A 22,941-nucleotide genomic window follows, 5' to 3' on the forward strand; every position below is an offset into this window, starting at 1 on the left:
TCCTCACTCTTCTCTTTTTTTCCCATTATTCCTTCATATTTATATTTTCTTTTCCTTCCCTCCCCTTCGGTTTTTCTTCCTACTGTCATATCCATCCACCTTCTCTCTTTCCTTCCTTCCTTCCTTCCTTCTCTCCTTTCCTTACTTCCGTTTTCCCCCTTTCTTCCCTTCATTCTTCTTTCTTCCCTTCCCTCCTCTCTCCATCCATTCTTCCCTTTTGTTATTCCTTTCTATTTTCCCTTCCTTTCCCTCCCTCCTGTCTTTCCCTCTCTATTTCACATTACTCGTTTTGTATTATTATTCCCTTCCTTTCCTTTTTTTCCCTTTCTTCACATCTCCCATTCCATCACATCGCCTTCCTTCCCTCTCCCTCTCCTTCCCTCCCCCCTCACTCGCTAATCCTCCCCCTCCCTCTCCACCTCCCCAACAGGACCCCAAGTTGACCCTCCGTAGCGGGGCTCAACGGAGATGGTTGAGCCGAAGTGGACGTGGCTTTCGCTAACCTCATCGCCCAGAGGCCAGAGATCGCGAAGGTAAGGGGAGGAGGAGCGGGAGTGTGTGTGTGTGTGTGTGTGTGTGTGTGTGTGTGTGTGTGTGTGTGTGTGTGTGTGTGTGTGTGTCCAGTTTGGCTCCGGGGATACAGAAACGCTGCCGTCTCAACGTATTCCGACCGCAAAACTCCGTACGTTGGCCTCTCACCACACTGTCGCCAACTAAGTTGACTCTAGTAGTCAGTTTGCCCATGCCAGGAAATAGCGTCTGGTTCGTACGAGTGACAGCTGGGAGAATGGTCTTGTGGTTTCTTTTGGCAGGGCGCGAGGTACAAAAGGGAGCGCGGGCGAAGGTGGGTTTGGAAGTGGTGGTGGTGACAGTAGTGGGTGGTTGGGGAAGGGTGGAGGGTGAGATGTGGATGGAGGGAGATGTGGTATCAGAAGTGGAGGAGGAGGAGGAGGTTGAGTTCGTGTTGGAGGTGGAAGTGGAGGATGGAGTGGTGATGAGGATAGGGGAGGAGTCAAGGGTGTTGGAGGGAGAGGAAGGGAGAGCGGGAGAAAGGGGAGTGGTATTGTGGATGGAGGTGGATTAGGTAGGAAGGGAGGTGGATGGAGTAGAAGGAATGGCAAGGGTGGCGGCGGGTTCAGGCGTGGCAGAGGAGATCGTGTTGGAGGTGGAAGGGGAAGATGGAGTGGTGATGAGGATAGGGGAGGAGTCAAGGGTGTTGGAGGAGAAGAGGGGTGGGAGTGGATGAGGTAGCAAGGGAGGTGGATGGGCGGAAGGATTAGTAAGGATGGAGGCGGGATCAGGCGAGGGAAGGGAAGAAGGAAAGAGAGGAAGGAAGGGAAGAAGGAAAAAGTGGAAGGGAAAGGAACGGAAGGGAAGGGAAGAAAAGGAAGAGAAATTATAAGTAAAAGATGGGAAAAGAAAGGAAGGAAGGAAGGAAGAGAAGGAAGGGAAGGGAAGAAAAGGAAAAGAAATTATAAGTAAAAGAAGGGAAAAGAAAGGAAGGAAGGAAGGGAAGGAAGAGAAGGGATGATAATTGAAGAGAAGAGAGAGGGAAAGGGCGGGAAAAAAGTGGAAGAGAAAGGGAAGGAAAGGGAAGAAAAGAGAAAAAGTGGAAACACTTGAAACACTTTATTATGCTTACAAAAAAATGGTTTTATAATAAGCAGAAATTAATTTAATAATTTTTAAGCAGGGAAGGGAAGGGAAGAGAAGAGAGAGAAGGGAAAAGACGATAAAAAAGTGGAACGGAAGGGAAAGGAAGGGAAGGAAAGGAAAGGAAAGGGAAAGGGAAAGGACGAGAAAGAAAGTGGAAGGGAAGGGAAGGGAAGGGAAGGGAAGGAATGGCAAGGGTGGCGGCGGGTTCAGGCGTGGCAGAGGAGATCGTGTTGGAGGTGTAAGGGGAAGATGGAGTGGTGATGAGGATAGGGGAGGAGTCAAGGGTGTTGGAGGGAGAAGAGGGAGTGGGAGTGGATGAGGTAGCAAGGGAGGTGGATGGGGCGGAAGGATTAGTAAGGATGGAGGCGGGTTCAGGCGGGGAAGGGAAGAAGGAAAGAGAGGAAGGAAGGGAAGAAGGAAAAAGTGGAAGGGAAAGGAACGGAAGGGAAGGGAAGAAAAGGAAGAGAAATTATAAGTAAAAGATGGGAAAAGAAAGGAAGGAAGGAAGGGAGGGGAAGGGAAGGGAAGATAATTGAAGAGAAGAGAGAGGGAAAGGGCGGGGAAAAAGTGGAAGAGAAAGGGAAGGAAAGGGAAGAAAAGAGAAAAAAGTGGAAACACTTGAAACACTTTATTATGCTTACAAAAAAATGGTTTTATAATAAGCAGAAATTAATTTAATAATTTGTAAGCAGGGAAGGGAAGGGAAGGGAAGAGAGAGAAGGGAAAGGACGATAAAAAATTGGAACGGAAGGGAAGGGAAGGGAAGGAAAGGAAAGGAAAGGAAAGGAAAGGAAAGGGAAAGGGAAAGGACGAGAAAGAAAGTGTAAGGGAAGGGGTCTATTTTTGGCCAACTATGCATGTAGATATTGACGCGTATGTGGCTAAGTGTGTCAAGTGTGCCCAACATAAAGGGACGGTGCCTAGGCCTGCGCCGATCCTAGAATACCCGCCCCCTGCCCGGCCTTGGGATGTAGTTTCTATTGACTTGCTACAGCTTCCCGCCAGCCACCAGGGCTCTAGGTACCTCTTAGTTTGTGTAGATCACTTGTCTCGGTACGTTGTTTTAGCCCCAGTGCAAGATAAATCTGCTAAGTCCATTGCTCATGCCCTGATTACTCATCTCATTTGTCCGTATTCCACACCTAGAGTGTTGTTAAATGATAATGGAACCGAGTTTCGAAATCAACTTTTAGCAGAAATATGCAAACAGTTTGCCATTACACAATCTTTTACAGTCAGTTATCACCCAGCCAGCAACGGCCTTGTTGAGCGCGCGAATAGGAAGATTTTAGATGTCTTGCGCCCGGTCGTTAGCGGACTTCAGCATACATAGGAGGACTGGCTAGCATATGTTGCAGCAAGCATAAACAGCAGTGTTTGTGAGTCAACGGGACAATCTCCCCACTACATAATTTTTGGGGTTGAGAAGAGACTCCCGTATGACCTGCTTGGTAGTTCTCATTCACCTGTATATAATGTAGATGATTATTCTAAGGTTCAACTCAAGGTTTTCATAGATATTCATAGAGAAGTCAGAAAGAGACTACAGGCTACATCTGAGGCTATGTGCTTGCAGCAACACAAGCGTGCCGCCCCTGTTTCCTTGAAAGTGGGTGACTTTGTTATGATTCGAGTCCCAGAGAGACATTCGAAGTTGTCCCCTAAATTCGTGGGCCCACGCCAGATAGTTAGGCAACTAGATGGTCACAAATTTGAGCTTTATGATCTCATTTTTAATTCATATGAAATTGTGCATAGTGATCGCCTCAAAAAGACAGACGCCCAGCCTGAGGTCATCGATTCGACTTTAGTTGAACCAGCGAGAACCGCCTGTTTGCCTCAGCCGGACGATGCTTTGTCTATCTTTCCAACACACGACTATAACCTGCGTCCTCGCAATTACTAATTTATTTGGTTCCTGAGCTTTTGCCTGCATCTTTTTCATGCGAGAGGGGAGTGCTTGAGTAATACTTTTCACTCTTACTCACTATTTGCTGAGTTGATGTAGGGCAGTCAGTCTCCTTAGTTGTTGGGACCGTAATAGTCGAGGGTGTAGACTACCATAGGGATAGGTACTTTTAACCTTGAACCTCATGTGCTTCTGCTTGAAAGACATTTTTCTCTGCAAAGACAGACTTAACCACACTTGGGCAGATGCTGTCCCTAACTTTTATTGTACCCAGCATGTGAATACCTTTCAGCTTTGGAAGTACGCAGACAAGTCTTACTCACTTACCTTTTCCTTGACATACCACTGTTAAAAATTACGGGAATTATTTTTGACATCACTGATGTCAGTCATCCACGTTCGTTCCGGTCGGAGGATAGGAGGAAATTTGTCTTTTGAATTTGATGTTTATTAATGCTGGAATTACTTTAACTATTTATGCTGGATTTATATATTTCAGTGAGATTTGCTACAACGGTGATTTCACCACTTGGTGACAGGATTTTCTTTTATAGTGCTGTAGACCTGATAAACGGAGTATCAGGAGTTAGTGGTGCTAACCCAGTCAGATGCTTCTAAAGCTCTAGAGAGTTGTCTCTATCATCACCTCGTCCCTAAATCATTTTTCCACAGGAGGTTCTCCGGATTTCACTACTTCTTTTTCACACTACCAGTGTTTGTGACAGTGGTCTGTCCTGAAGATTCAACTTATAGAGAGGTTGCAGGTCACCTGGCGGTACGGGTGTCTTGCTCCCTACGTTCTGTCAATTTGACGACCTTTCCGGAGAAGCTCCATCATGGATTTGCGGCCACAAATGCCATCCCAATCTATCCTATTAACAGTTTAGTGAATCTCACCTTTTCTAGGATGAAGTATGTGACAAATAGCCTTTCCGAGCTAACCTTTTCAAATTTCTCGGAATTGGAGTCAGCTGTCCATGACTCTCTACCGGTTTACCTTGCCCCATATGTACATTACCCATCACTGATCTTGCCGGTGGTTCTTTTTATCATCATTGTCATCCCCCTGTTCTGCCTTGTTAAGCGGGCTCTGACTTTGTACAACCATCTTCAGGCAAGAGTTGCCCCACCGCGCTGAGTTCGTACGCATTGTGACTCGAAGATTCAGTTTGTATCAAATCTTCTTCAAGGATTTTTTTTTCCTTTTCTTATTACTATTCCAAATAGCTCCGTTACCATGTATCCTAATGACAATTTGGTCAATTTATTTTTCTAGGATGTATCTTGTAAATGACTACTCGAGCTATTATTTTGTTTTCTGGGACTAGTGCTGAGCTTCCTATTTACCTCGCCCTGTATGTACTTGCCCATTTATTGTTACTTCCATGAATATTTTTATTGTCATTGGCATTTCCCGATGTTGTATCGTTAGGCGGGCTGTGACTTGTATATATTTTTTTTTTACATGCAACCATAATAGGCCCTCGTTTAACTAGTACACATTGTGCGACTGTAACATGGGTAGGTACACTGATTTTAAGGGTCGGGTGAGCCGCGAGGTCGCGACTTTTTCCGTGACCGAGCGATGTAATGTGTATATTATAACATAATGTGAATGTGTGAATGTATGTCGTATCGCCATGGCCCAGTGGCGCCAGGACGTTACACACAGACGCTACGTTGTGCTTAGGAGGTGCTCCTTGCCGTGGGAACGGTGCTGATTCAGCAAGCATGCTATCCGCTGGCCCCTCCTGTACCAAGAGAAGCCGGCAGGTCAGGGCGGGCGGCGGACGAGAGCACAGGACTTCTCGGAATGTGCGTACGACTTACGACTCGTCCACAAAATACTGTAACTATTCTGTGAATATATTTAAAAAGCAATACAACCATTTAATCAACCAGAGAGAGAGAGAGTAAATTAAGTGAGCTGAAAGTGAACTTAACGGCTCCGCTTGACCAACACATAACCCACATCACTTAACTAAAAGGCTATTGTGTTGTCTCACGACTTCTATCAACAGGAGAAAGCAGGCAACGGTACACCGGACCTGACGTGAGATAACAGTTCGCGCCTTAATCAAAAACACACAAAAAAACAGCTAACAAAAAGGCTAACAAGCAGGGCCGGATTTAGGGCAGGGCCCATAGGGCCGCGGCTCAGCTAGGGCCCCGCGCATTTAGGGGCCCCGCGCCAGCTCCAGTACATTAATATAAGCACTTTTCTGTTTAATTCAAGGATACCACTGCCATCCTTTCGTGTCATATCAATATAATCCCTGACTTGAGTCACGTAAAACATTTGAGCTTATTAGCAAGTACGACTCTTTTTCTCGCGGCACATTTACAGGAACATGCCAACCAGGGAAGTGGTAATGTAAACTACCTCTCCTCAACACTATGTAACGAGCTGATCGATGTGTTGGGGGAAAATGTTGTGTCTACCATAGCAGCAGAAGTTAAAAAATGCCAAATATTGCTCCATACCTGCGGCTTCCCCTCCAGACGTGTCTCACATGGACCAGCAACGCCTAACCATTCGGTACATGTTGCCAGAGGGGCCAGCAGAGCGTTTTTTGACGTTTGTACCCTTACTGAATTATACAAGAAATGAAATTGCAGAAGTAATAGTGATTTTTTTGCAGAAACCCAATATTCCCATCTGTGAGTGTCGCGGCATGATAACGCGAGCAACATGTTGCAAAATATAATGGCACCCAGGCGCACATAAAACGTCATTGTGGATTTATTTCAAGGAGCGTAAGCAACAGAAGCGCCGAAGTTTCCCTCAAACTATATTTAGCATTAGTTGACCTCATCTTGACTATGCGCTTCAGTTCTGGTCACCTTACTATAGAATGGATGTCAAAATGCTAGAATCGGTGCATAGGAGGATGACTAAGATGATTCAGGGGTTGAGAAACTTGCCATACGAGGAAAGACTCAAACAGTTAAGCTTGCATTCACTAGAAAGGCGAAGGGTGCGTGGAGACATGATCGAAGTTTATAAACTGATGAAGGGCTTTAATAAAGGAAATATTCATAAGGTTTTGTTGGTAAGAGAACTGGGTAGGACACGAAGTAATGGGTTTAAACTGGATAAATACAGATTTAACAGGGACATAGGCAAAAATTGGTTTACAAACAGGGTGGTGGATGAGTGGAATAGGCTTAGCAGTCATGTGGTGAGTGACAAGGTGATAAATTCATGGACAGCGATACTAGGTGGGGTTAGATACACAGGAGCTTAGGGTCAAAGGAACTGCCTTGTATAGGCCTACCGGCCTCTTGCAGATTCCAACGTTCTTATGTTCTTATGTTCTTATGTCCATTGCTAGATTTTCTAGTACAACTATGTTTTGCTCGTAGCCATTGGCTATGGCTTCTACAACATCTGCACGAGCCGACCATCGTGTGTCTGGCAAGCACTTGATAACTGGTGAGCCTTGCAGCGCATCTCCATGTTTGCGCCAACGATGTGTTGACTTGACCAGATAAACATACAGACGTTGAATCCTAGCACCAAACATAGTCACTGCAACATTCAGCAGCACACATCGCAACAAGATTCAGCGAATGAGCCATGCAAGGAACAAACTCTGCAAATTAAGAAGAACATAAGAACATAGGGAAACTGCAAGAGGCCGGGTGGCCTACACAGGGCAGCTCCAGAATCCCCCCCACTTTTTTTTTTTTTTTTTTTTTTACAACAAAGGAGGCAGCTCAAGGGCACACAAAAAAAGAAAACAATAATAAAAGAAAAGCCCGCTACTCGCTGCTCCTAAAAAAGAAACAAAAGAGGTGTCCAAAAGCAAGGTCAAATACGGGAGGAGAGATGTCCTGATACCCTCCTCTTCAAAGAGTTCAAGTCGTAGGCAGGAGGAAATATAGATGAAGGAAGATTGTTCCAGAGTTTACCAGCGTGAGGGATGAAAGAGTGAAGATGCTGGTTAACTCTTGCATAAGGGGTTTGGACAGTATTGGGATGAGCATGAGTAGAAAGTCGAGTGCAGCGGGGCCGCGGGAAGGGGGGAGGCATGCAGTTAGCAAGTTCAGAAGAGCAGTCAGCGTAGAAATATCGATAGAAGATAGAAAGAGAGGCAACAATGCGGCGGAATTTAAGAGGTAGAAGACTATCAGTATGAGGAGGAGTGCTGATGAGACGAAGAGCCTTAGCCTCCACTCTGTCCAGAAGAGCTGTGTGAGAGGAGCCCCCCCACACATGAGATGCATACTCCATACGAGGGCGGACAAGGCCCCTGTATATGGACAGCAACTGTGCGGGGGAGAAGAACTGGCGGAGACGGTACAGAACCCCCAGCCTCGAGGAAGCTGATTTAGTAAGAGATGAGATATGAAGTTTCCAGTGGAGATTTTGAGTTAAGGATAGACCGAGGATGTTTAGTGTTGAGGAAAGTGATAGCTGGGTGTTGTCAAAGAATAGGGGATAGTTGTTTGGAAGATTGTGTCGAGTGGATAGGTGGAGAAACTGTGTTTTTGAGGCGTTGAAGGACACCAGGTTCTTCTTGCCCCAATCGGAAATAATAGTAAGGTCTGAGGCTAAGCGTTCTGCAGCCTCCAGCCTTGAGTCGTTAAGTTCCTGAAGGGTGGGTCGTCTATTAAAAGAAGTTCAGTAATGCAGAGTGGAATCATCGGCGTAGGAATGGATAGGACAGTTCGTTTTGGAAAGAAGATCATCAATGAACAACAGAAAAAGAGTGGGAGATAGGACAGAACCCTGTGGGACACCACTGTCAATAGATTTAGGGGAAGAACAGTGACCGTCTATCACGGCAGAAATAGAACGGTCAGAAAGGAAGCTGGAGATAAAGGTACAGAGAGAAGGATAGAAACCGTAGGAGGGTAGTTTAGAAAGCAAAGATTTGTGCCAGACCCTATCAAAAGCTTTTGATATGTCCAGCGCAATAGCAAAAGTTTCACCGAAACGGTTAAGAGAGGATGACCAAGAGTCAGTTAAGAAGGCTAGGAGATCACCAGTAGAACCCATACTGGCGATCAGATAGAAGGTCAAAAGTGGAAAGGTGCTTTTGAATCTTCCGGTTAAGGATTGATTCAAAAGCTTTAGATAGACAAGAAAGTAAAGCTATAGGACGGTAGTTTGAGGGATTGGAGCGGTCACCCTTCTTAGGTACAGGCTGTATGAAGGCATACTTCCAGCAAGAAGGAAAGGTAGATGTTGACAGGCAGAGGCGAAAGAGTTTGACCAGGCAGGGTGACAGCACGGAGGTACAGTTTTTAAGGACAATAGGAGGCACTCCATCAGGTCCATAAGCCTTCTGAGGATTGAGGCCAGAGAGGGCATAGAAAACATCATTTTGAAGAATCTTTATAACAGGCATAAAGGAGTCAGAGGGGGGATGAGTAGGAGGAATATGCCCAGAATCGTCCAGAGTGGAGTTTTTAGGAAAAGTTTGAGAGAAGAGTTCAGCCTTAGAGATAGATGAGACGGCAGTGTTGCCGTCAGGACTGAAGAGTGGAGGGAAAGATGAAGAAGTGAAGTTGGAGGAGATGTTTTTGGCTAGATGCCAGAAGTCACGGGAAGAGTTAGAGAAAGCAAGGTTTTGACATTTTCTATTAATGAAAGAATTTTTGGTTAGTCGGAGGATAGATTTGGCACGATTTCGGGCATAAATGTAAAGTTCATAATTAGCATTAGTTTGAAGGCTCTGGTACCTTTTGTGAGCTACTTCTCTATCATTGACAGCACGAGAACAAGCGTGATTAAACCAAGGCTTTTTAGCGTGAGGAGTAGAGAAAGAACGAGGAATGTATGCCTCCATTCCAGAGACAATCACCTCTGTGATGCGCTGAGCACACACAGAGGGGTCTCTATCCTGGAAGCAATAATCATTCCACGGGAATCGGAAAGTACATCTCAGGTCGTCCCACCGAGCTGAAGCAAAATGCCAGAGGCATTGCCTCTTCGGTGGGTCCAGAGGGTGTACAGGAGCGATAGGACAGGATGCAGAAATAAGATTGTGATCGGAGGAGCCCAACGGAGATAACAGTTTGACAGAATAAGCAGAAGGGTTTGAGGTAAGGAAGAGGTCTAGAATGTAGGGCCGGTCTCCAAGACGGTCGGGAATACGTGTAGGGTGCTGGCCCAACTGCTCTAGGTCGTTGAGGATAGCAAAGTTATAGGCTTGTTCACCAGGATGGTCAGTGAAAGAGGATGAAAGCCAAAGCTGGTGGTGAACATTGAAATCTCCTAGGATGGAGATTTCAGCGAAGGGAGAGTGGGTCAAGATGTGCTCCAATTTAGAATTCAAATAGTCAAAGAATTTTACATAGTTGGTAGAGTTAGGTGAGATATAAACAGCACAGATGTATTTAGTAATAGAATGACAATGAAGTCTTAGCCAGATGGTGGAAAATTCAGAAGAGTCAAGGTCGTGGGCACGAGAGCAAGTGATGTCGTTGCGCACGTAGGCGCAACATCCAGCTTTGGATTGAAATTTAGGATAGAGATAGTAGGAGGGAAGAGAGTAGAGAATGCTGTCAGTAGCCTCAGAAACCTGTGTTTCGGTAAGGAAGAGAAGGTGAGGTTTAGAGGAGGAGAGATGATGTTCCACAGAATGAAAATTAGAACGAAGACCGCGAATGTTGCAGAAATTGAGAAGAAAGAGGTTCGAGGATTTATCAAGACACCTCTCGGGTCGGCAGCCAGAAGGGGAGTCCTCCCTGGGGGAATTTGTGGTCCTCCCCCCAGGCGGGGACTCCGAGGCTTGATGTAGGTGCGCCATTTTAAAATTTGAATTTTGGGAAAAGGTGTATATGTTGTGTGAATGTAGTGTGGTGTGGATAAAGAGAGGATCTGTCTTTAGAGAGCATGCTGAACTACTCTCCGGTGTTGGTGAGACAATAGGGAAACGGTTAGTGAGGACATGGGAAGGGTCTTTGTAGGGCTTCAGCTCCCTTCTCACCTCCCATATATACCTCACCGGGAGTGGCTTGCGCCCGTTCGGTAGCTGTCTTCCTACCTACTCCATGTCTACTCCATGTGTCTATCGTGTTGGTGCTCTCCACATGACTTCTACGTCTGTTCCACTCATCCACCACTGTTGGTAAACCAGTTCTTGCCTATGTCTTTGTTGAACCTGAAGTTATCCAACTTAAACCCATTGCTACGTGTCCTACCCGGTGTGGTGTCATCTGCCATCCACGTATCCTAAGTCAATCCATCCAATCTGCGCATGCGCGGGATTTGTTTACAAACAAAGGGTGGATGAGCTGCGACACGGTACCGTGACTTTATCGATTGCCTATCGCGATATCTCCCACTTGAGTTTTTATTTTTTTAATTTATTAAAAGTAAATGTTGACGTATGTTTTGAATTTGAAAATTGCTTGAAATATGAAAGTTTCTTCTGCACCCTTTGTATGTCAGTAAATGAGTTAAATGAGGTATGTCGGTAAATGTGATTAATGAGATAACCTGCTCCCCTTGTATGTCGGTATATGTGATAAATGAGATAACCTACACCCCTTGTATGTCGGTATATGTGATAAATGAGATAACCTACACCCCTTGTATGTCGGTATATGTGATAAATGAGATAACCTACACCCCTTATATGTCGGTATATGTGATAAATGAGATAACCTGCACCCCTTGTATGTCGGTAAATGTGATAAATGAGATAACCTACACCCCTTGTACGTCGGTAAATGTGATAAATGAGATAACCTGCACCCCTTGTATGTCGGTAAATGTGATAAATGAGATAACCTACACCCCTTGTATGTCGGTAAATGTGATAAATGAGATAACCTGCACCCCTTGTATGTCGGTAAATGTGATAAATGAGATAACCTGCACCCCTTGTATGTCGGTAAATGTGATAAATGAGATAACCTGCACCCCTTGTATGTCGGTAAATGTGATCAATAAGATAACCTGAACCCCTTGTATGTCGGTAAATGTGATCAATAAGATAACCTGCACCCCTTATAAGTCAGTAAATGTGATAACTGAGATAACCTACACCCCTTGTATCTCGGTAAATGTGATTAATGAGATGCCCTCCACCAATTGAATGTCGGTAAATATGATAAATGAGGTACCCTACACCTCTTGTATGTCGGTAAATGTGATAAATGTGGTAACTTTTTTTTTGTTTACATCTCAGCCTATAGCGCCGGAAGACTTTCTTCAGGGGCCTGGTGGTCGGCTCAAGCCCGTCATGGCGCAGGCAATTTTTATAGTGGTGCTAGTTATGCTTGGCTCATGCTGCCCCCTGGAACTCATTTTTGATTCGCTTGTACGGTTTCTTCTAGAGAGCGGGATGATAGGTGGTCTTCTGGACAGCCTGTGGATAGTCTTAAGCCACTCGGCGGTGACTAAAAAATCCCAGGTAGTAGCACGGGGATTCGAATCGACAAGATGAAAAATGTTTGTCAAAATTCTAAATCAACTTCAAACAAAAGTTAAAATAGCGAACATAATATCATACTTTCAGAAATTAAATAAAAAGAGTAGACTTAAATAAATGCCTAAAATAAGAAGTTAAGATAACATTTTTTCTTTACCATGTCCTGTATACCAAAAGAAAGAGGAAAAATAAAGATATTTATAAGCAAATAATTAAGTTATTACTTATTTGAAATTATTACTTACAGAACGCCTAAAATAGGTGGTTTTTGTAATTATTATTTAAAAAATAATAGTAATTATTATAAGTTTTAACGATCGGATGAACACCAGCACTTAAGAAATGATCGGATGATCGGAATCGGATCAGCTGCCCCAACTGATCGGATGATCGGGGATCGGAACAGCAAAAAAGTGATCGGTGCCCACCACTGCTATCCAGATACAGGGGCCTTGTCCGCCCTCGTATGGAGTATGCATCTCACGTGTGGGGGGCTCCACTCACACAGCTCTTCTGGACAGAGTGGAGTCTAAGGCTCTTCGTCTCATCAGCTCTCCTCCTACTACTGATAGTCTTCTACCTCTTAAATTCCGTCGCGATGTTGCCTCTTTTTTATCTTCTATTGATATTTCCACGCTGACTGCTCTTTTGAACTTGCTAACTGCATGCCTCCCCCCCTCCCGCGGCCCCGCTGCACACGACTTTCTACTCATGCTCATCCCTATACTGTCCAAACCCCTTATGCAAGAGTTAACCAGCATCTTCACTCTTTCATCCCTCACGCTGGTAAACTCTGGAACAATCTTCCTTCATCTGTATTTCCTCCTGCCTCCGACTTGAACTCTTTCAAGAGAAGGGTATTAGGGCACCTCTCCTGAAATTGACCTCTCTTTCGGCCACCTCTTTTGATTCTTTTTTTAGGAGCAGCAAGTAGCGGGCTTTTTTTAATTATTGTTTCCTTTTTTTGTGCCCTTGAGCTGTCTCCTTTGTTGTTAAAAAAAAAAGATGAATTAAGTGATGAGAATTTGGCAATGTTGACTAGAAAATAGGTGAATATGAATAAAAGAAAAAGAATGTGATGAGTTAATGGAATACAACAGTAGTGAAATAAATTTGAATAGAAATAACATAAAATTAAAGTACTTCATGATAAACACTTAAAACGTCAGGTTATTATCCTTGCTAGTTATTTAAAAAGCTAACTACTGTCGGTATGGTGCTGTTCTTGCCCCGGTCAGTTCAGGCTCTGATGGGGACCAGTTTCTTGGGGCGGCGTACTGCTCGACGGGGCCTCGGGGCTTCGGGAGGGAGCAGGTGTCTGTGGTGTGGGTTGTGAAGCAGCTTGGTGCTGAACCTGTGAAGTTGAAGGGTCAGGAGGTTCAGAATGGAGAGAATGTTCAGTTGGGTGATGGCTTCATTGTAAATTGTGTAGTTCGACCCCATGATGCGTATAATTGCCCTCTTCTGTACTTTTTCCAGTTTCTTTGTTTGTGTGTTGTTGAGGGATGACGACCAGAGTGGAGAGGCGTAGCACAGCCTTGGCAGGATGAATGTGGTGTAGACATGTGTCAGGTCGGAGGTAGGGACGCCAAATTTCTTGAGAGTGCGGAGCATGTGCAGTCTGTATGAGGTGGCGGAGATCGTAGTGTTGGTGTGAGGGTCCCAGCTGAGCTTGTCGTCGAGGAGGATGCCAGGTAGTTTAGTGGTGTGCACAGCTTCCAGGATGTGATCACCGAGCTTGAGTGTTGGGGGTGGAGTAGGTGTAATGGCCAGGTCGAAGTGCATGACTATTGTTTTCTTCCTGTTAATGGTGACGGAATAGTCTTGGGCCCAGGCCAGCAGGGTGTTGAGATCATTTTGAAGGGAGGTGTAGTATGGTGAAGTGTTGTTAATTGCTGCAGCTATTGTGGAATCGTGTGTGTGTGTGTGTGTGTGTGTGTGTGTGTGTGTGTGTGTGTAGGACAATAATAACAGTAATGTGAAAGGAATAAATATAAATCGATGCAGAGATAGGAAAAAAGATAGATGCATAGATAGATATAGACATATAGATCGATAGATTGGCTATGAATAAGTGGATAGGTGAGTTGGAATGTTTTTTATATAGATGGATAAATAAACGAATAACAGACACACAAATACAGACAGAAAGACAGATAGATTGACTAACAAAGACACAGACAGACAGACTGACAGACAGACACAGATGCTGAGTCAGAGAAAACAACATTTGAAATAATCTTAATCGAATTCGTAATCGTATAATGGGACGGATGGAGGGAGGAAGGAGAAGCCCGCAGTGGTCCGGTATTGGCGGAGATTTTTAACGAAAGTTTGTGTAAATTTTCTTTTTTATGGAAGCTTGCATTAAGTCGTTCGTGAAGCGAGGTAGATTGAACAAAATAACATGTTTTCTACTCTGACGGAAAGAGTAAGACGAGAGTTAGGAAACCAAAGTTGTGTTTTTAGTATCTACTCGGTGCAACAAGTTAAGACAAACGCTCAAGGTGCAAACTATTATTAAAATATGAAGTGCCACGATTTGTGTAATACTTCAACGCAACAAAATTAATGAAAAGTGCAGGAAGTTTTTCAGCTCATCCCGCCATAATAAGAAAAAAATAAAAATGACAAGGGTTTTTTTATCATCCCGCGCAGGAAAATTATTGAATATTTAAAAAAAAAAGTCACGGTTTATTTCTGCCTTGGGGGAACCAATCAAAACAAGAAACAGAAATGTCAGTTTTTGTAGCGCCAGGATGTAAAATGAAACAGTGAGTCGTGAAAACATAAATACAAACCGATTCAAGGCAAAGGAAGAAAAGATGTGGACCTCAGGTGTTGGGAGGCACAAGTAGTAACATCACTCCACCGGGCGAAGAAAGATGTGGACCTCAGGTGTTGGGAGGCACAAGTAGTAACATCACTCCACCGGGCGAAGAAAAGATGTGGACCTCAGGTGTTGTGAGGCTCAAGTAGTAACATCACTCCACCGGGCGAAGAAAGATGTGGACCTCAGGTGTTGGGAGGCTCAAGTAGTAACATCACTCCACCGGGCGAAGAAAAGATGTGGACCTCAGGTGTTGGGAGGCTCAAGTAGTAACATCACTCCACCGGGCGAAGAAAAGATGTGGACCTCAGGTGTTGTGAGGCACAAGTAGTAACATCACTCCACCGGGCGAAGAAAAGATGTGGACCTCAGGTGTTGGGAGGCTCAAGTAGTAACATCACTCCACCGGGCGAAGAACAGATGTGGACCTCAGGTGTTGGGAGGCTCAAGTAGTAACATCACTCCACCGGGCGAAGAAAAGATGTGGACCTCAGGTGTTGGGAGGCTCAAGTAGTAACATCACTCCACCGGGCGAAGAAAAGATGTGGACCTCAGGTGTTGGGAGGCTCAAGTAGTAACATCACTCCAGCGGGCGAAGAAAAGATGTGGACCTCAGGTGTTGGGAGGCTCAAGTAGTAACATCACTCCACCGGGCGAAGAAAAGATGTGGACCTCAGGTGTTGGGAGGCTCAAGTAGTAACATCACTCCAGCGGGCGAGAGTTCTCAGGCGATGGGAGGCTCAAGTTACATCACAACTGGTAAAGAGGATCTAACCTTAAACTCGACATTAATACCATATGAATACAATGCAGCTCACTTCTCTCGATCTTGCTTTCGCCCTCAGGCATTAGGGAAACAAGACCAGAGAACGCCTCCACATTGAACCGAAAGAGAAATTATGAAGATAAGTAGTCGATTGGTTACAAATTATGAAAAAAACGGAAGCAAGGAAACAAAACAAAAAACACAATGAAAAATCGGAAAAGGGTTGGAAAGAATATGACAACAGATGAACGACATACAGGAAAAGGAGAGAAAAGGGGAATTCAAAACAGGAAGATGATGTAAAAATCGTCATTTCCGCGAGGCCTCAATACACGGACGAGCAGCAGGACAGTTCCGCCTCGCGCCGCCCCTCGCAGCAGCGGTGTGGCTAATGCAAGAAGCAGTTTCGCGCGCTGGGCCCCCGAGACCACGCCGGAGGGATGGGACGGAGTACAGAAGCAGGGCGTGGTCAGGGAGGGAGCCCGGGAGGAACGGTTAACAAAGCTGAAAGGTTACACGCTGAGACCAGCAGAGTGTCTCACAGGTGTCAAGGCTCCGGGGGGATTAAGGTCGATGGCTACTAAAGGCTCACGGTCACCGTCAGTATTTTATCGATTTGGTGGAAAAAATTGGCTGGGCGCTGGTAATCACTAGGCTCTCCTAATAGTACTGTTTTGGGGAGTTTGTAAGGTCTGCTACGCTGTGTTACTCGAATAAATGAAGGTTTGGGAAATACTAGATGTTAAGAGTCCAATCGCTTGTTGTTTTATCGTAGGTGAAAGGAAGTGCTAATCGCTAAAATCTATCAATCCTACTTTTCGGAGTTTAGGTTTGCTACGTTCTGTAAGCGCTTTGGTCGACTAGGCGATAGTTTGATTTATTATGGAAGTTAATTAAGAGTTCAACAGTCTTTTATCGGCGGTAACAAGAGAAGCCGCTAGTAAATCTAGTAATATTGCTACTTATCGGAATCTAGGCTGCTTTTTGCACTTTATAAGCACTTAGTCGAATAGGCGATGATTTAGTTCAGCCCACAAGTTAGGAGTCTCATAGTTTTCAGGCCAAACCGGAATCCGATGCGAGTAAGCCGCACAAACATACCTAATCATTGAGGCTGCGAGGCTAGGCGTTGAGGCCACTCTGTCCCCGGGGTGGCTTGGGTCCCGGAGGACTGGTCAGGGGTGCTGACGAGCGATAAGCGGATAGGGTGCTGTCTGTGCCCTAAGTGGTGTCATGTGAAGTGTGCTCATCTGTCTGGAATTAAGTCGGAAAATATATATAAAGTAAATTGGATTTGCAACCCATGCCTTCATAAAGCATCTCTGGCTACCAAAATTGTGGAAAAAACGGAAGAATTCAAGCTGGAATTATCTAAGGAAATATCAGAAGTGAAACAAGAAGCTGAGTCACAAGCGGTCAGCGTGAAGGAGGAGCTGGGGGAGGTGGTGCAGGATGTGGCGGACGTCTTGCAGCGGGCTGAACATGTGGAGTCAGCAGATGCAACTTGGGCTGAGGTCACCAAACGTAAGAGGAAAGTTAAGAAGAATTTACTTGTTGTCAAGGCCTCGGAACAAGATAAAAAGGCTACAGAGTTGAAAAGTGAAGTTTCTGAAGCATTACATGGCATTCAGATTACTGATTCAAGATTTACTATTGGAGGTAATATTATAATGAACTTTGATGATGAGGATATGAGGAATGAGGCAGCCCAAAAATTGCAATCTGTGGAGAAAGTCAGGACTAAAAGTGTGGGAAAACTGAGGCCAAAGATCGTAATGTGCACAAGGAGGAGACTGGGGATAAGATAATTGAGACACTGCTTAAAAGAAATGAGTTCCTACACTCCATTCCACAAGTTGAGGAGAAAATTGAGAAAAATTTTAGTAAGCCTGCTGCCGGTGGCACAGCACATTATATCCTGAAATGTGACCCAATGGTTAGAGAGCTAATCTACAAGCACCACGATAGATCGTGTGCCAAGCGAGGACCTTCTCAGGCGTTTTAGAGAATTGTTAGGCAGGATACGTGACGCTGGTGGGTCGCCAGTAGTGTGTGGCAGTTCAGTGAGTTGCGCTATATGTTAAAGACTCACTTAAATGTTTAGTTAACAATTCAGTCAATGGTAAGAGATCTGACTGGGGATGTGTTACGAGTGGGGTCCCACAAGGCTCGGTATTAGGTCCACTTTTGTTTATTATTGATATCATTGACTTAGATACAGGAATTAGTAGTGATGTTAGTAAATTTGCAGATGATACCAAAATCGGTAGAGTAATTGAGTCGGATCAGGACGCTAGTATTCTCCAGGGTGAACTCAACAGATTGTATGACTGGGCGGATAAATGGCAGATGGAGTTCAATGTAGGGAAGTGCAGTATTCTGAGTGTAGGTAGGAACAACCCCTCACATAACTATTACTTAAATAACACTCTCATAAGCAGGTCTGGGTGCGAGAGGGATTTAGGGGTCTTAGTGAGCTCTGATCTCCATCCAAGGGCACAATGCATTCAAGCTAGAAATCGAGCAAATAGGGTACTGGGATTTATTTAAAGGAGCGTAAGCAACAGAAGCCCCGAAGTCTTCCTCAAACTATATTTAGCATTAGTTAGACCTCATCTTGACTATGCGGCTCAGTTCTGGTCACCTTACTATGGAATGGATATCAAAATGTTAGAATCGGTGCAGAGGAGGATGACTAAGATGATTCAGGGGTTGAGAAACTTGCCATACGAGGAAAGACTCAAACAGTTAAACTTGCATTCTCTAGAAAGGCGAAGGGTGCGTGGAGACATGATCGAGGTTTATAAATGGATGAAGGGCTTTAATAAGGGAGACATTCATAAGGTTTTGTTGGTAAGAGAACCGGGTAGGACACGAAGTAATGGGTTTAAACTGGATAAATTCAGATTCAACAGGGACGCAGGCAAAAATTGGTTTACAAACAGGGTGGTGGATGAGTGGAATAGGCTTAGCAGTCACGTGGTGAGTGCCAATACAATTGTCACATTCAAAAATAGACTAGATAAATTCATGGACAGCGATATTAGGTGGGGGTAGATACACGGGAGCTTAGGGTCAAAGGAGCTGCCTCTACAGAATGGACATCAGCTTGCTAGAATCAGTTCAGAGGAGGATGACCAAGATGATTCAGGGGATGAGGAACCTCCCATATCAAAATAGGCTGAAACTTCTAAACTTATACATTCACTAGAGAGACGAAGAGTGCGGGGAGATGATAGAAGTATTCAAATGGGTCAAGGGTTACAACAAAGGCGAAATAAGCAAAGTACTGAGAATTAGCCAGCAGCATAAAACTCGCAGTAATGGATTTAAATTAGAAAAGTATAGATTTAGGAGAGATATAGGCAAGCATTGGTTTAGTAATAGGGTGGTGGGGGAATGGAATAGACTCAGCAATCACATAGTTAGTGCAGGGACGATAGCTTGTTTTAAGAGTAGACTGGATAGCTACATGGAAGAGGACGACAGGTGGCAGTGAGGTGTGGGTGCAGTAAGGTAACAGGGTACTGGATGCGTGCCATAGTACCGCCGGTATAACGAGGATCAAGCCTCTACCTGTAACCCCTGTAACTACACCTCACCCATCGTGAGTAGTGGGGGGGATTCTGGAGCTGCCCTGTGTAGGCCACCCGGCCTCTTGCAGTTTCCCTATGTTCTTATGTTCTTATGTTCTTAACAAAACTTGAATGGGGGGTGTATACTGTGGGAGACAGATACCATGCAATAATATGTTATCATTGTCAGAGATATGGTCATATTGAGTCCAAATGCACTGCCAAGGCCAATGGTGAGAACCCAGTATGTTATAAATGTGCAGGAGAGCATAAAGCGAAAGACTGCCCCGGGACTGAGAGCAAATGTATAAATTGTGTGAGGTACAAAAAGTCTGAAATTAATCACTCGGCGAATAACCAGTGTTGTGTAGTTTTTCAGACTGATATTGAGAGAATTCGTAACATAACGGATCATGGCTACTAATTCCTCAGATACAAAGATTAAATGTGGTCTGCTAAACGTTCAGTCTGTGGGAAATAAAACTCTAGATATCCGTGATCTCATCAAAGAGAAGGATCTTGACATTTTAGCGGTAACTGAGACATGGCTAAATGACTACGACGTCGCCAAGATTCGTGGGATGACGCCAGTAACTCGTACCTCTCTACATATCGGTGGTGTTGGGAGCTTTCTTTCGAATTCTTTTAAGAAGATTCGGAGAAAAGCATCAGAAAGGTGGGATACCTTTGAATTAGTGCAAGTCATCTGTGAAACTGATAGAAGGAAATGCACCTTTATTGTGGTGTATCGACCTCCGGATACAAGAGCGGAGGTCATTATTGATGAATTTCGCACATTTTTGGAGTCTGTGGATATGGTGAGTGCAAATGTGTTCATCTGTGGTGACTTTAATCTATGGATTGATGATCCTGAAAATTCTTCTGCCATGGCCTTCATTGAGATGGCTTCTTTAGGGGGTCATGTGCTAGACTTGGTTTTCAGCGATATAGACGGTGATCTAGTGCAAGGGGTGTGTGTTGATGAAATATGTTGTATGTCCCCGGTGCATAAATTGGTAACCTTTGAAATTTCATACGTGAGGGAAGCAGTGCAGAGAAAAAAAGATTACGTTCAGATTGCGAAAGAATTTTCAGCCAGAAATATTGATTAGCTCTGTAATACAGGAAATTACTATTAATTGTCGTGAAATCTGTGAACATGGCTCGGTGTTACGTGGAAACTGTCCTACCTGCCTGGTTAAGCTATATAATCCCAGCAAACAAAAACAGAGCGGCCCTCCGCAGGCCTTCCGTATGTCAAACCAGCGGCCCTCCGTCGGGTGTTGACGGAGGCCCGCTGCCAGTCTTGCTCATCGGTTCTCCGGAGGGCCGTTTACGGAGGGCCAACGTGGTAATTACTGCCATAACCCGCTTATAACTGAATGGTCCAAAAACACTAAAAGGGTTCACGTAAAACAAAATATGTAGGAACTATCAGAATATATATTAATTCATAACATTCTCCGTACATATAAACTCAACAATGTTTTCGATAACTTGGAGCGAGAAGTTTCGGGCGCCTACAAAGGTCGATTTAGGGGCCGCATTACAAGTCCAAATTGAGAAGTTTCGGGTCCCTTCAGAGTTTGGGATGAATAACTCTGTAAGGACCAGAATCTTCTCGGATGGGACTTGTAATATGGCCCCTAAACCGACCTTTGTAGGGACCTGAAACTTCTCGGGTTTGACGTGTAATATGGCCCTAAAACATAGCTTTGTTGTACAAAATAATAATGAACCTGTCACTTGTGTATATTAGGGTATAACTGTGTATATATATATATATATATATATATATATATATATATATATATATATATATATATATATATATATATATATATATATATATATATATATATATATATATATATATATATATATATATGCAGTGTTCCCAACTTTAAGCAAAATATGAGTACTCATAACTAAAAAAACTGCATATTTGGATTCTGAGAATGTATTCCTGATGATAATATTTCCACCATAGTAAGAAATCATTCTGTGACGGTACTTAATGCAGCTCAAAGAAATAAGTTTGACTGGGGCACAAGTTAATGATGCCAGAATAATACAGAAGTAAATCAAATAAAATACAATTTTACGATAATACAAAACCTACTTACCCTACTGTATACCTCAGAACTCTGAGAATATAATATGTATTCCTAATAACATTTCCATCAGTAATAAATTCATAGTGACAATATAATAAAAATATATAATGTGGCACAGATTTATCTTTGACTAGGACACAAATTAATGATGCCAGAATAATACAGGAGGAAATCAAATAAAATAAAAATCTGTGATAATACAAAACCTATTTACCCTACTGTATAACGAGTACCTCAGATGTAGAGAAATTTGTCAATCTATTTATAGTATATAAGGCCAATGTTACCTTTACAAGGGAGGTGGCCCTCTCATGCCAGACACTTGACACAGCTTTGTAGCCCAGAAAAAGAAAAAAAACAAGTTTTTAAGTCCAACATTGAAGTGTACAGGGGATTAAAAATTCCCTATCTATCTATCTAGAAATTTGAGTATTATTCTTATACATCAGGTCACCACAAAATCAGCTTAAACATACAATTGCAAAAAATATTATCACAGGAAATTTTGTTCCCAAACTCTTGGCAACTGAATGGCTCCTACAGAGTTAAAGTTCTGCCTAGGGCAAAGTACATGTCATTTATTAATTTATATATGTAAGTAACTCAACATGATGCAGGTAATGCTTCTTATATAATGTCTGACATCACAGCAGAAACTTGTCCTTTTAGACATTTAGCCCTTTAGATATTTTTTTAGCTAAATTCAGAACAAAACATTTGTTCTTGTACAAAAAAAACTCCCCTGAACACGATGGTACCTTCAGATTTTAGGTAAAATATGATGTAAAAAAGGAAAAGGAAGGTGTTGTGGTCGTTAAGTACGTCACTGTGGGTGAGAGGGAGAGGCAGGTGTCCGGTTGGTCGGTGTGGTCTCCCTCCCTCCCTCTTACATACAGTGACATGTTCTTACTGGCTTGGGTAGGAATCAGGAAGTGAATAGACTATAGTCTACTTGCACTAATGACTGAAGTATTTCATGTATTCACACAGGTATGTAGGCGAGGTAGTAGAAATTGCAAACATTTCCAAAGTTCAGTTATTAACAGGATACCTATGTTATGTGCTGCATGCATACCTAACACTCATGGTTGTGACCTGGCAAAGCCTCTGTATTATTTCTGTGTTCACACCGTTTTTAGTGGTCTGGAGCACTTCGATCTCTCCTTCGTCGCCCTCCATCACGGTCTCTGGCTGTGCGGAACCATTCTTTCATAATGATTTCGACAGAGGCTGCTGCTGAATGCCTGTAGTCTGGATGCTTGCACACACTTTCTGTCAAAATGATTATTTTCATTAGTTCCTATTTACCACCTTATTAAGTAATAAGTATAGTCAGTTTCTGACAGGGTTTGGTTCCCTGACCTACACTTTACTTTTGCACTATATACCATCTTAACAAGGCTTATATAGTAATAACAGTATATAAATATTACTGACATATCACATGAAAGAAACAGCACTCAGATATATTCCTTGAGTATTGAGATGACTACAAGTGAAGCAATAGTGACAAATATGGGTGTGGAACAGGTAGAAAGCGAGTGTATAAACATAGAAATTGATAGAGAGGAGGATAGGGAAAGCAATAGCCAAGCTAAAGTGTGGCAAATCTGCAGGTATAGATGGAATAATTGGTGAAATGTTAAAATATAGAGGAGAAGCAGTGGTAGAATGGATGTCCTTGATATGTGAGCTTGC

General features: G+C 43.6%; 1 protein-coding gene across 1 annotated transcript in view; it reads left to right on the top strand.

Moving 5' to 3' along the window:
• Positions 1-380: 380 nt before the first annotated feature.
• The window catches only part of LOC126992305 (uncharacterized), a 77,084-nt gene continuing 54,523 nt past the window's right edge, over positions 381-22,941 (top strand). Inside the window, exon 1 of the mRNA XM_050850966.1 lies at positions 381-533. The gene's annotated coding sequence lies outside the window, so the exon portion shown is untranslated. The remainder of the gene's footprint in view (positions 534-22,941) is intronic.

The sequence above is a fragment of the Eriocheir sinensis genome, unplaced genomic scaffold (genome assembly GCF_024679095.1).
Source record: "Eriocheir sinensis breed Jianghai 21 unplaced genomic scaffold, ASM2467909v1 Scaffold436, whole genome shotgun sequence".
NCBI classification, from domain to species: Eukaryota; Metazoa; Arthropoda; class Malacostraca; order Decapoda; family Varunidae; genus Eriocheir; species Eriocheir sinensis.